This window comes from Mandrillus leucophaeus, unplaced genomic scaffold, assembly GCF_000951045.1.
Source record: "Mandrillus leucophaeus isolate KB7577 unplaced genomic scaffold, Mleu.le_1.0 Scaffold518, whole genome shotgun sequence".
NCBI lineage: Eukaryota > Metazoa > Chordata > Mammalia > Primates > Cercopithecidae > Mandrillus > Mandrillus leucophaeus.
In genome coordinates, this window is record NW_012105564.1 from 1,603,879 (window position 1) to 1,617,796 (window position 13,918).

Consider the following 13,918-nt stretch of genomic DNA (forward strand, 5'->3'; position numbering starts at 1 on the left):
TTCGAAGTAAGGAAGGAAAGGCCTTGGCACCCAGACCAAAGGAGGTGCTTTTGTTTACTCGTCTGGGTTGCTCCTTTGGAAAAGGTGCAGTTGTGCTGCGGGTCTGTTGGCCTGCATTCGGCCCTGGGCGCCCTTCTCACCTCCTGCCTGGCGTGGGTGGCCCCTTTGCGCTTCCCTTCCCCCTCCTGTGCTTGTGGGGAGCTGGCCGAGTGGAAAACGTCCACATTGACCCAACCGCAGTGAAGGGAGAGCGCCTCCAGTGGTGTGGTGCGTGGAGAAACGGGAAGGAGAGAGTTCTGGTAAAGTCCTGCCACCGCCCAGCTCACCGGGGTGTGATGTGGACTGCTCCCCACGAGCTAAACCGAGCTAGGGAGAGAGGATCTGGGCATTGTGTTCCGAGGGGGCGTAGTTCTGCCAGGGTTTCAGCTGCAGGGTCGGAGGAATTGATGTTAGTGTGGACTTGGCCCAGCCTCTTAGTGCATCATAATTGAATCTTAAAGAAAAAAATAAAAGGCAAAATGGTTGACATTCCTAAAGAAGGGAAAACCTGTGGATTCCTTGCCAGGAATTGGCTAATTGAATTCGTGGCAGATTTACCATGAGACATAGAGAAGTGTTTTGAGACAGACATTTTCATATATATTGCTTAGAAATACAGTTTTTCAAAAGTGATATGTTTTAGGTTACAGAATCAAAATACAGTCACGTGCCGCATAACGACCTTTAGGTCAAGGACAGACGCATATGCAACCGTGGCCCCGAAAGGTTATAATGGAGCTGAAAAATTCCTGCCGACTAGCGACGTCTTGATCCTGACCCTGTGTAGGCCTAGGGTAATGTGTTTGTATCTTAAGTTTGTAACAAACGTTTTTAAAAAAAAAAAGTAGAAAAAAGCTTATAGAATAAGGATATAAAATTTTTTTCTATAGCTATAAAAGGTGTGTTTGTTTTAAGTTAAACATTATTACAAAAGAGCCAAAAAGTTTATAAAATAGAAAAGTTACAGTAAGCTAAGGTTAATTTATTGTTGAAGAAATATATCTAAAGATAAATTTAGTGTAGCTTAACTGTAGAGTGTAAGTTGTACAGTAGTGCATGGTAGTGTCCTAGGCCTTCACATTCACTTGCTACTAACATCCAGAGCAGCTTCTAGGCTTGCAAGCTCTATTCATGGCCAATGCCCTGTACACGTGTGCCATCTTTTAATCCTTTGTACAGTGTATTTTAGGTATGTTTAGATAAGCACTACACAAATACCATTGTGTTACAGTTGCCTACAGTAACATTCTGTATAGGTTAGCCTAGGAGCAATTGATTATACCATATAGCCTAGGTGTATAGTAGGCTCTACCATCTAGGTTTGTGTAAGTACACTGATGTTTGCACAACGACAGAATTGCCTAACAATACATTTCTCAGATCCTGTTCCCACTGTTCAGTGAGGCATGATTGTATGTATGGTCTGTAAAATAGTTTTCTAGTTCTTTCTTTCACCTAAGTCCCTGATTGTATATTATTATTAGGCACATTGTTTTATTGCCGTTTTCATCTTGGGAAATTATTTTGGAAGGGAAAAAAAATCACGTTTGTTAGAGATTGAGAATGCATAATAAATTAGATGCATTCATAAGTATTTGCTACTTCGGGGACGGAAAGCGTGTCCCACTAGCAGTAGGACCTTTAGGTATAAAAGGTCAAGAATCAAGTAGTGTAAACTGCCTGCTTGGAAATCTTCATAGCCTTGTAGGATGTTAGAGGTGGTTCATTTCTTAAAAGAAAATCAGTCTGATTTTTTTTTTCTTAATTCACTTCTCCACGATGGGGAAAAATAAGCCAATTGTAATGCTTGTGAATAATATTTTGATGTTGATATACTCCTCACCCCCATACTACTCAAAACACTAATTGCCATGTTAAAGGTCTTAGAAGATGAGGAGTAACAATCTTTTTCTTTATGAAAAAGACATACTTGAGGGAAACTGAGGCAAGAGAGAAAAATATAAAATAAGTTTTTAAACAGAATTTTTTTTTTTTTTTTTTTTTGAGATAGTCTCCCTCTTGTTGCCCAGGCTAGAGTGCAGTGACACAATCTCGGCTCACTGCAACCTCCGCCTCCCAGAGTCAAGTGATTCTCCTGCCTCAGCCTCCCGAGTAGCTGGGATTACAGATGCCTGCCACCATGCCCAGCTAATTTTTGTATTTTTAGTAGAGATGGGATTTCAGCATGTTGGCCAGGCTGGTCTTGAACTCCTGACCTCCAGTGATCCGCCGGCCTCAGCCTCCCAAAGTGTTGGGATTACAGGCGTGAGCCACTGTGCCTGGCCACAGGAAGTTTAATGATTGACAAAAGCATGCTCATCTTGTGTTGGTATGGGAACAAAGAAAAGAGTTCTGTCTTTGAACATTAGGGATTCAGGGGGTGACAGCACTCTCTTGGAATCTTGTGTGTTGGAATGCTGAGGTTAGAAGGCAAAGGGGAAAGAATATTGCCTGTTCAGAGTTCCCTAATTCCATATTGATGATACCTATTGGGAAACTTTAGTTCTATTAGTAAGTGTAAGAGCATTGTGATTATGGTCGTGGATAGTTAACCATTTTCAATATGTCTGGATTTCTTAATGCATTCAAGAGTTTGTTCATTAATTCAACCGATTATTGATTGTCTACCAAGAGACAGGATCTATTCTGAGCTTTGAGGGTATAGCAATAAGCAAGACACATGTTCTCCCCCTTGGGAGAGTACAGATAATAAGCACATAAATAAAGAACCCAGAATAGCCGTGGTATGAGGAAAATAAACAGGATAATGGCATAGAGAATGATGGAGATTTATGGGGGCTTTTTAAGCCCCCATAAACACTAAGAAAGGCTTAGAAGGTTAGATTTGAGCTGCAGAGATAAAAAATTTCCAAGCAACTTCAGGCAAACCCCTGAGGCAGAAATGAGCTCTTTGTGTCGGAGAATCTAGTGTAAGACTAGTGAGAAAAACTAGTGGGAGAGTGGAGAGGTGGCCTCACCCACCCAGATCACTGGGGGTCTCTAACAGGCGATGGTAAAAATGTTTAGCATTAAAAAATATATGTATATGGTTATTAAATAATTATATTGTGATTTTGGAACTAAGATAAGTTTGGAAGATTCAGGGCTACTGAGAGGACTGATGTGAGATAAAGGTGAGAAATGTGCAGAGCAGGGTTAGAAGCATAGACTAGCCTACCTGGAAGAGAGGGTTTCTAGATCACTGACACTTGTCTGTTTAACATTGCTGTTTACATTATTTATGAGTAAGCCCTGATTTTCATCTCTTAATAAGTTGTAATTTTACTGTTTGCTGTTGTCAGTGCATCTCCATCGCAATGCAGTAACTGAAGTGAGACTAAAACCTTTCACTTGAGGGCCATTTTTCATGGAAAAATACTTGGCTTAGTGGTTGGTTAAGTAAGGCTTTGAGGATATGCACAGAAAACTCTGGCTAGAAATTGATTTGAGAGCAGTTGAAACATAATTAAGGGTGACTTCGAGCTGGTCTCTGGACATGTTCTAAACCGAACATTGAGACCAAAAATACGTAGATCTGGATTCTGAAAGATACAGAATGCAAAATTAAGGAATTTGGATTTTATCATTCCACTTTAATCCATGCTCTGCTATCCAGTTGCCCTTGCTTTTGGTAATTTATATTATGAAACCAAAAAGGTTTTTATTAATTGTTGTTTCTAAAGTTGTTATTTTTCACCCCCTCTTGAATTAGAGCTTTAGGCTTTGGGAAGACAGCCATTGAAGGTTATTTGAACTGAGCGAAGGCACCGGGAAAGTGGTGTTAGAAAATTGGTGACAATATTTAAGATAGGTGGGAAGGAAAAACAGATGAATTATTTAGAAAGCTATTACAGTAGTTCTGAGAGAGATGAGTAGGGCCTGAACTAGTTCATTATTTGTTCATTCAGTGAAAATGGAATAGAATAGAAGGGAGGAATATAAGAGTATAAGAAGCATGCTTTCTTTAATTGGCTGTGAATCTGTATAGTTAGGTTACAAAAAGGCTGTATGAAAGACGAATTGATAGGACTTGGAAACCATGAATGTAAAAACAAAGAAAAGAATATTAGTGCTTATTAAATCAGCTTCAGAGACTGCCAAAATTTAATTGCCATGAAAATTTGTGTAAAATTGAATATTGCTCATCAATGTAGATTATGGGTTGGGGCTTAAAAATGACTAGTTTTTAGTATTATAAAGCCATTTATTATATGATCATTTCTATTGGCATAGGAGCATGTATTAGAAATTTTAAGATTTTGTGTGACATATGGTTTAAATATTAGGTATCAGTTCTTAATATAAAGTCCAAGTTCCCAGGAAGTAAGTAGATGCTTCTAAAGACAAGAAAGTCATGCCCGTCCATTCCCCACTTTCATTTTTGTCATTCTGAATAATTTCTGGTTAAGCCATTTCTTATTTTTAAAAGTTGGGAATAAGTAGTATCCTCCCTGTGGATATGGTGAATTATATTTCAGATTGGTTCCTCAGCAACTCAGTGTCAAATTTGTGTTTGTGTTTTTTTTTTTTTTTGTAATTTGCAAACTCTCAAGTCCTTTTTAAAATGAAGTAATGGATATACGTGGAACCACTGATAAATAACTACATGGAATAGTGTTTAGAAAACATGCTATTTTAGTGCTATGTTATTGTAAACTTAAAGGATTTGCCGTATTACAAAAACGTTTCTGAAAAGGAGCATGTTACCTAATGTCCATTAATTGGCTTTGTTTTATGTGTAGTTACTTTCTTTTAAAAAATCTAAAAACCAAAAAATGATGGTCTCACTTTTGTCCAGGTGGGTCTCAAACTTGGGGCCTGAAGCGATCCTCCTGCCTGGGCCTCCCAAATGCTGGGATTACAGGCATGAGCAACCATGCCTGGCAAGTGTTTGTTTGTTTGTTTGTTTGTTTGTTTTTGAGACAGAGTCTTGCTCTCTCGCTCTGGCTGGAGTGCAGTGGCGTGATTATGGCTCACTATAGCCTTGACCTCCTGGGCGTAAGCAGTCCTTCTACTTCAGCCCCCCAAGTAGCTGGGACTACAGGTGCACACCCCCATGCTGGCTATTTTTAAATTTAAAAAAAATTTTTATTTTATTTTTAAAATTTACATTTATTTATATTTTGGAGACAGGATCTTGCTCTTTCACCTAGGCTGTAGTGTAGTGGTGCAGTCTCGGCTCACTGCAGCCTCATTTTTCTGGGCTCAAGTGATCTTGCCACCTCAACCTCCCAAGTAGCTGGGACCATAGGCACGTAATTTTTGTATTTCTTGTGGAGACAGGGTTTCGCCATGTTGCCCAAGCTGGCCTCAAACTCCTGAGCTCAAGCAGTCCTCTCAAAGTGCTGGGTTTACAGGCGTGAGCCACGATGCCCAGCCTAGATTTATTTTTATTTTTATTTTATTTTATTTTACTTTATTTTATTTTATTTTTGAGGTGGAATCTTGCTCTGTAGCCCAGGCTGGAGTGCAGTGGCACAATCTCGGCTCACTGCAACCTCCACCTCCTAGGTTCAAGCAGTTCTGCTGCAGCCTCCCAAGTAGCTGGGACCACAGGCATGTGCCACCACGCCTGGCTAATTTTTGTGTTCTTAGTAGAGACGGGGTTTCACCATGTTGGCCAGGCTGATCTTGAACTCCTGACCTCAGGTGACCCACCTCCCTCGGCCTCCCAAAGTGCTGGGATTACAGGTGTGAGCCACTGCTCCCAGTTTTATTTTTATTTTTTTATAGATGGGGTCTTACTATGTTGGCCAGGTTGGTCTTGAACTCCTGGGCTCAAGCAATTCTCCCGCCTCGACCCCTGAAAGTGTTGAGATTACAGGTGTGAGCCACTGTGCCCTGCCAGTTACTTTCATAATATACCTTCAAGCAACTTATTTGAATAACTGCTGATTCAAAGCCTCATTTTAATGGTTCCTTTTTAAAGTACTTTGCTAGCCCAGGATAAAAGTATCAACTGAATGGCTATTTCTTGGTTCTTCCCTGGAACCCCTAAATAAGTAGAAGTAAATGTTGCAGATATACTATACTTATGGTACATTCTTTGAGACTTTTTGTTCTTGTTTCTAAAGGGATCAGGGTCTTCTGAGGATGACAGCACTAGGGATGGGAACTGTAATGGTAAAACTACAGTTAGTAGTGTTTGAATGAATGTGACCTTTGTGGATAGCTAGTGCAGTACATAGGTATGCAAAATGATGAGACCCAGCTTTACTGATGCTAAGATTTTCTCAGACTAATGCCATCATCATCCTTTTTAACCCCAAAGGAGGAGTTGATAATTTCATATTTAAGCTATTGATTTTTATGTTTCTTGGAATGATCATTGATATTTAAGTTGCTTTCATCATGTGTTTCCATAACATTCTGTTCTTATCTCTTCATAGTAGATATCATTCTATAAAAGGTAATGGTATGGTAACTGATTTTTGTTCTCCACCAGATGGTGTACTGCTTGAGGAAAGGTGCTGTTACCTTTTTCCTTGAGGAAAAGGACTGTATGCATTGTATCTGCATTGCAGTGCCTTAGATGTGATAGGCACTCAGTTTGCTGAATGAGTAAGATGCTGATCTTCATATTCTGTATAGTTCTAGAATTACTATAGTATTTTCTCACGATAAAAATCCCAAATCTTATGAAAGCATTTATTTATTTATATATACAAGTTAAAAATTCCAAATAGTACTACAAGAATATACAGAAAAGTAACTCTTTCTAGCGGTTACCCAGATTTCCACAAATTGTCTTCTGTAGATCCACCCTCTGTTAGTAGTTTCTTGAGTATCTGTTTAGAGACAATCTGTGGAAAAATATTTATACATGTATATCTTTTTCACTTTATTTTCCACAAAAACAGATGCAGAGGACTCTGGGGATGTACCGTATTTTATTTAATCAGTCCCTTATCGATGATTATTTAGGTTGATACTTAATTTTTTCTCTTACAAATAATATTTCTGGGAACACCCTTGTATACACTTCTTTGGGAATACATGCCATTATATATGTTGTAGCATAAATCTGTGCAAGTAGAATTACTGGTTCAAAGGATATTTGCATTTAAAATGTTGGTAGCTAATGCAAGTGTCATTCAAAGAATTGTTCCAACATTTATTCCCACTAACCTGTTAAGGTACCTTTTCCCTTATATCTTTATGAACACAACATATTAGTGAACTAATACATTGTTTAGCAAATTGTTCTTTTAATTTACATTTGAGTCATTTTTCATAGACTTAGGTGTCAGTTTTTTTCTAATCACAGCTTTTGCCTATTCTTTTGGGTTTTTGGTCTCATATGTGTAGATTCACTTAATCTGCATTGTAAGGTAACTAGCCTTTTGTCATATGTCTTGAAAACTTTATTGATTTGTTATTTGTATTTTGACCATATGGTATATTTTTCTGTTTAGACATTTTTACGTAGTCAGATTTATCATTTTCTTTTATGACTTTGAGTCATAAAAGTCAAAAAAGTAATTGAGTTTTATGTAATTCTTAGAAAATCCTTCTTGAGGACCATAAAAATTTTCCCCCATGTTTACTCCTAATGAGTACTTTTATACGTTTTATGATTTCATTTTAACATTTAATTATTTGATTTATTTGCAGTTTGTTCTAGAAAGTGAAGTAGTGAAATAATTTTATATTTCAAGATTATTTCCCATTTGTTCCAATACCTTTTGTTTTGAATTATCCTTCTTAACCACTTTGAAGTACCATTTTTGTCATATTCTTGTAGTATGGGTGAAATATTTCCTCTGCTTTTCCATTTATCTGTCAGATCACACAGAAGTATCAGATTGTTGTGCTATAATTTTTAAATACTAGCTAGATGGCTTTTCCAGAAATATTTTTCTTGGCTATCTTATGTGTGTATAATTTTCTACCTCATCTTAAAATTTTTTTATCTTGTCCCCTCTCCCTCTGTTGGAGTTTTAGTAGGTTGCATTACATTTATGGATTAATTTTGGGGAGAATCGAAATACTTTTGGTGTTAATATTGTGTATTTTTCCATAAACACATGGTTTTTATTAACATGTATTTAAAAAAATTAGCATATAATTAGGTGAACTGGAGACTTTTAAAAATAAATATTCTAGCCTCCTTGAAACATATTGAATTATACAGGTATTTGGCTCTCTCTTTTCAGTTGATAATTGACTGAGAAAGAAAGCTAAGTCTTCCTGCTTTTTCATTTCAAAAAAAAATTGTGTTGAGAATGAAAAAAATATTCTCTGTATTCCTGTAGTAGGAGCTATAGCTGCCAAATACTGGATTTTTTTAAAAAAGCAGTCTCTTTACATAGGTGGCCCTCTACTTTTTAAAAATAATTATTTCTTTAATAGCTTGTTCTTTTCATTGATGGAATTGTTACCACAGATACAGAAAGTTTATAAAGTTTTGTTGTTCAAGAGTTTGGAGTTGCTGCATATATTGGTGGTCTCTTAGAAGTTCAGTATTAAGAAAAAAATTAATGTGTTCCTTTTTTTTTTTTTTTTTTTTTAAACTAGGCCTAGTGCTGAGTAAGAGGACAAGAAAGATGGATAGAGGTTGTACTTATGAGAGGTACAGGTAGCAGATTAAGGAAAAAATACAAGCCCCTAGTTATAAAGAATTTTCTGCTCTTAAAACCAGAGGAGTTTTGTGATTGGCCTTACGGGACATATTTACAGATCTCTGAACTGTTTTTGTGGAAAGAGAGAAGCTTGCTTAAGGATTCCAGGTCTGCCTACATGTTCTTTCTCCCCAATTTTGTAGGTTGGTTTGTAAACTCGCCTGATTGGAAGGTGCCATTATTAAGTTCATTTATCTCAGTGCCCTGGCAACCCTAGATGGAGGTGACCTATGACCTAAAAGCATGACAGCTTTTTTTGTTTCTAAGCTACTAGAGGTTTTGATCTCAGAAAATAAGGGAATTTACTTTTATTTATTGTTTTCTTTTCTGAAGAGGTTACCAAAGATGCTTGTATCTATGGTATAAATCCCTTTCATAAATATTGTCTTTACAACTTCTCAGTCTCAGTTCATCAACATCATTGTTAAATTATGGAAAGTTTTATTTTACCAAATTCTGATATTTTAATTTTGTATAAAAACCAAATTTTATATAAAATAACTTGATAAAAACTTTGTTAGATGCTTTTGCTTGCATAGGTGAATTATTGGAAATCAGAATATAGAAGATCAAGTAAGTATTTCATTATATTTTATAGGCCATCTGTACTACACACAGATCGGCCATAAGGATTAGGGCTATAAGACATCACTTTTGAACAAGGACTGAGAAACTGCCACCTACAGCATACCTTCTCATTTACCCTCTTATCAACCAAACTCACTCTTGTTCCCTTATTAAAATTTTGTTAATGAAACATGTTGTGGGGCTATGGTTAAGTTTAACATTGATAGAATCAAACGTATATATTTTAATGGACTACTAAAAGAGTTGAGGGTAAAACTGTGTTTAAAATGGCTTCAATACAATAGAATTAGTATCAAGCATCCAGCTAATGTTCACATTTCCATTTATTTATTTAGAGATGGAGTTTCGCTCGTCACCCAGGTTGGAGTGCAGTGGTGTAATTTTAGCTTACTGCAACCTTCACCTCCTGGGTTTAAGTGATTCTCCTGCCTCAGTCTCTGAGTAGCTGTGATTGTAGGCACCCAAAACTACACCTGGCTAATTTTTGTATTTTTAGTAGAGAACGGGTTTTCACCATATTGGGCAGGCTGGTCTCGAACTCCTGACCTCAGGTAATTCACCTGCCTCGTTCCCCCAAAGTGCTGGTGTGAGCTTTACTGAATGTCATAAATGGTCTTTTTTTTTTTTTTAAACAGTTAGAATCAGAATTCAAGTAAGGTCCACATGTTACAGTAGATCAATTTGATTTATTAGTCTTTTAATCTGTCAACAGGTTCTCCCTTGCTTGTGGTCTCTCTCTCTCTCTGTCTCTGCAGTTTATTTGTTGAAGAATGCCCATACACTTTTTTCATTTTAATGTTTTTATTAAGATATAATTTACCTGCAGTAAAATGCACAGATCTTAAGTTTTAACAGTTTCATATTTTGACAAATGCATACATTTATTTAATCCACATCCCTGACAAGATATACAACTTTTCTATCATCCTAGAAAGATCTCTTGGGTCCTTAGCAGTCAGTCCTTCAATTCTTTGCTCTGGTTCCTACCTCCTACACCAATCCCAAACAACTACTGTTTTGATTTCTTTCATCATAGATTAGTTTTACGTACTTTAAAGCATCAATCTGTATGTATGGAATCATACATTTTGTGCTTGGCTACTTGCATTCAGCATGATGCTTTTAAGACTTACTAATGATGCTGCAGGTATCTCTAATTTGTTCCTTTTTACTGCTGAGTGGTATTCCATACTAAGAATATAGCACAGTTTAATTATTTATTCACTTGTTGGGCGTTTGGATTATATTTTTTGGTTACCATGAACAAAAGAATGCTGTGAACGTTCTTACATAGACATTTTTGTATGCATATATTTTCATTTCTCTTAGGTAAATACTTGAGAGTAGAATTGCTGAGTCATGGGGTAACTATGTATTTAACTTTGTAAGAAGTTGCTTAACTGTTCTCCCAACCACTTCAACCAGCAATGTGTGAGAATTCTAGTGGCTCTACATTTGCACCAACATTTGATATTGTCAGTTTTTTGATTTCTAACCATTTTAGTGGTTATGTAGTGGTTCCTCATTGTGATCTTAATTTAGATTTCCCTAGTGACTAAAGAATTAGAGGACTTTTACATGTCCTTTATGTGTATGTTTTCTTTGGTGAAGTGTCTGTTCAAGTAATTTGCCCATTCTTAAATTGGGTTGTATGCCTTTTTTCCTACGTATTTGTAAGAGTTATCTCTATATATTATGGATACAAATCTTTGGTCTGATACATGTGTTGTGAATATATTCTGCTAGTCTATAGCTTGCCCATTAATTTTATTGATCATTTCTTTTGATGAGTATAAGTTTTTAATTTTGAGAAGTCATAATTACTTTTTCTTTCATGGTTAGTGCTTTCTTTGTGATGTCTAAGACATTTTTGCCTACTTCCAAGATTGTGAAGACACTTTGTTTTCTTCTAGAAGCTTGATAGTTTTAGCTTTTGTTTGTCTTTATCCATTTTGAGGTACTTTTTGTCTATGGTATGAGTTACCGTAGATCCAGATTTGTTTTTTTTCCATGCATATAATATCCAGTTTTCCCAGCGGAGTTTTTTGAAAATATTTTTCTTTTTCTATTGAATTGCTTTGATGCCTTTGGGAAAAAAAAATTTACCATTTGAAGTGTGTCTATTTATATACATCTATTTTGTGTTATTGATTTTTTTATCCTTATGCCAATACTTCATTATTGTAGCTTTATAGCAAGTCATAAATTAAGTAGTGTGACTGCAAGTTTGATCTTTTTTCAAAATTGTTTTGTGTTTTCTAGGTATCTAGTATTTCTGCATAAATTTCAGAATCAGCTTGTTCATTTCTATAAAATTCCTGTTAAAAATTTGATTGGGATTGCATTGAATCTTTAACTTAGTAGGGGGGAATAAGTGACATCTTAGGATTTGAGATTTTACACTACTTCAAAGGTAACAAGTTAGCTTGTCATATAGTTTCATGGATGCTGGCAGAGGATATAAGATGCCTGGGTCAGAGGCAGAGGACCTTTATTACTCACAGCAATGACAGTAGCCAGAATATTAGCATTTTCTTGTGCTAGTTCCCTCAGCCCCATTTCACATGGAGCAACACTGAGATGGCTGAGTGAGATCTGCACCTGTAGCAGGTTGTATTATAGGACAGAAATCTTAAGCTTAGGGAAACAAATCTTTTGTGTCACACAATAAACATGGCTGCTTGTTGCTGAAGAAGAAGAAACTAGCTCTGCTTTCCGAGGCTGGTCACAATACAAACATTTTTAAAAGATAGGAACATAGGGAAGATGTGTAAAAACACAATATACTCATAGAGAACTGCTTCCTGACACTCAACAATATTAACATCTTTCAACCCATGACTGTGCTATCTCTGTTGTTTAGATCATCTGTAATTTCTCAGCAGTGTTTTTCAGTATAGCAATTTTGTGCATCTCTTGTTAAATTTATGCCTAAATATTTTATGTTTTTTTGTTATAGTAAATGATATTTAGAAAATATTTTCATTTTCCTTTTGTTGCTACTATATGGAAATAGAGTTAAGTTTTGTATACTGTCTTTGCATCTATCCTTTATCCTTGTAAATTCACTACCGGGTTTGGTAGGGTTATTTTATGTTGAATCCTTAGGATTTTCCAACTACACAGTCCTGTTGTCTATAAGTTAAGATAGTTTTACTTTTCTCTTCAGATCTTTATGAGAAGCCTGGTAGATTGCTTGTTTTATGCAGAATCTTGAGCGAATGCATTAGTCTTTCATCTTTAAGTATGATGTTAGCTGCATATTTTTTCCTAGGTATCTTGACTCTTAGGTTGAGAAAGCTTCCTTCTATTTCTAGTTTGCTGATAATTTTTATGATAACAGGTGTTGAAGTTTGTCAGATAAGTTTTTGACATTTGTTGAGATGATCATATGGTTTTTCTTTTTTGGGCTGTTGTTACTATAGTGAATTTCATTATTTGATTTTATAAAATTTTTTTAATTTTTTTTTTTTTTTGAGACAGAGTCTCGCTCTGTTACCTGGGCTGGAGTGCAGTGGCACGATCTTGGCTCACTGCAACCTCTGCCTCCTGGTTTCAAGCGTTTCTCATGCCTCAGCCTCCCGAGTCACTGGGACTACAGGTGCACGCCACCACACCTGGGTAATTTTCGTATTTTTAGTGGAGACAGGGTCTTACCATGTTGCCCACGCTGGTCTCAAACTCTTGGCCTCAAGTGATCTGCCCGCCTCGGCCTCCCAAAGTGCTGGGATTACGGGCATGAGCCACTGCTCATGGCCTATTGTTTGATTTTGAATGTTAAATCAATCTTAACTTCCTGGAATTAAACCCCATTTGGTGATTATTATACTTTTTATGAGTTGCTGGATTCAATCTGCTACTATTTTATTGAAGATTTTTTGCATGTGTGGTTATAAGGAATAATATTATATAAATTAATTTTAATTTTCTTGTAATATCCTTCTCTGGTTTTGGTGTTAATGCATAAATCTATAAAAATTTTGGGGAAGCGTTTGCTTTTCCTTTATATGCTGAAAGAGTTTGTGTAAGGTTGGTACTATTGATTAGATGTTTTATAAAATTCACTAATGATTATGTACTCCATCTGTGCTTGGCGTTTTCTTCGTGGAGGTTTTAAATTACAAGTATAGTCACATAGGGCTATTCTGATTTTTGATTTCTGCTTGTGTCAGTTTTGGTAATTTGTGTCTTTCAAGGAATGCATCTATTTCATTTTGATGACTGGGTATAAAGAAACTTGTCTATTTCATTTTGATAAGTAGACATCAAGGAAATTGTCTACTCATCTAAGTTGTCTAATTTATTGCCATGAATTTGTGCATAATGTTCTCTTATGTTTTTAGGACCTACAGTAATAGTCCCTCTTTTATTTTCAATACTTGCTTCCTCTCTCTGTCTCTCAGTCTCTGTCTCTCTTGATCATTTTAGGTGATTGTCAATTCTGTTGATCTTTTCAGGGAAGCAACTTTTTGTTTCATTGATTTTTTAAAATCTGTTTTCTATCATTGGTTTCTGCTCTTTACTACTTATTTTCTTTTACTTGTTTGGATTTAACTTGCTCTTTTAAAGTGGAAGCTTTACACTTTGATTTTAAGCCTTTTTTCTAAAAGCATTTAAAAGCTATAGATTTCTCTCTAAGCATTACTTAAGACCATTTTATCTTTTTTTTT

The 13,918-nt window shown here is 36.1% G+C and overlaps 1 protein-coding gene across 5 annotated transcripts in view; it reads left to right on the top strand.

The window, feature by feature from the left end:
- RTN4 (reticulon 4) overlaps positions 1 to 13,918 on the top strand; it is a 78,995-nt gene that overhangs the window by 1,529 nt on the left and 63,548 nt on the right. Inside the window, exon 1 of one of the 5 annotated variants that reach the window (XM_011996515.1) lies at positions 182 to 299. The exons of 2 other annotated variants lie outside the window; for them this stretch is intronic. The gene's annotated coding sequence lies outside the window, so the exon portion shown is untranslated. Of the gene's footprint in view, positions 1 to 181; positions 300 to 713; positions 834 to 2,482; positions 2,551 to 13,918 lie in introns of those variants that run through there. 2 more of the 5 variants (XM_011996517.1, XM_011996519.1) reach the window with 2 other exon arrangements.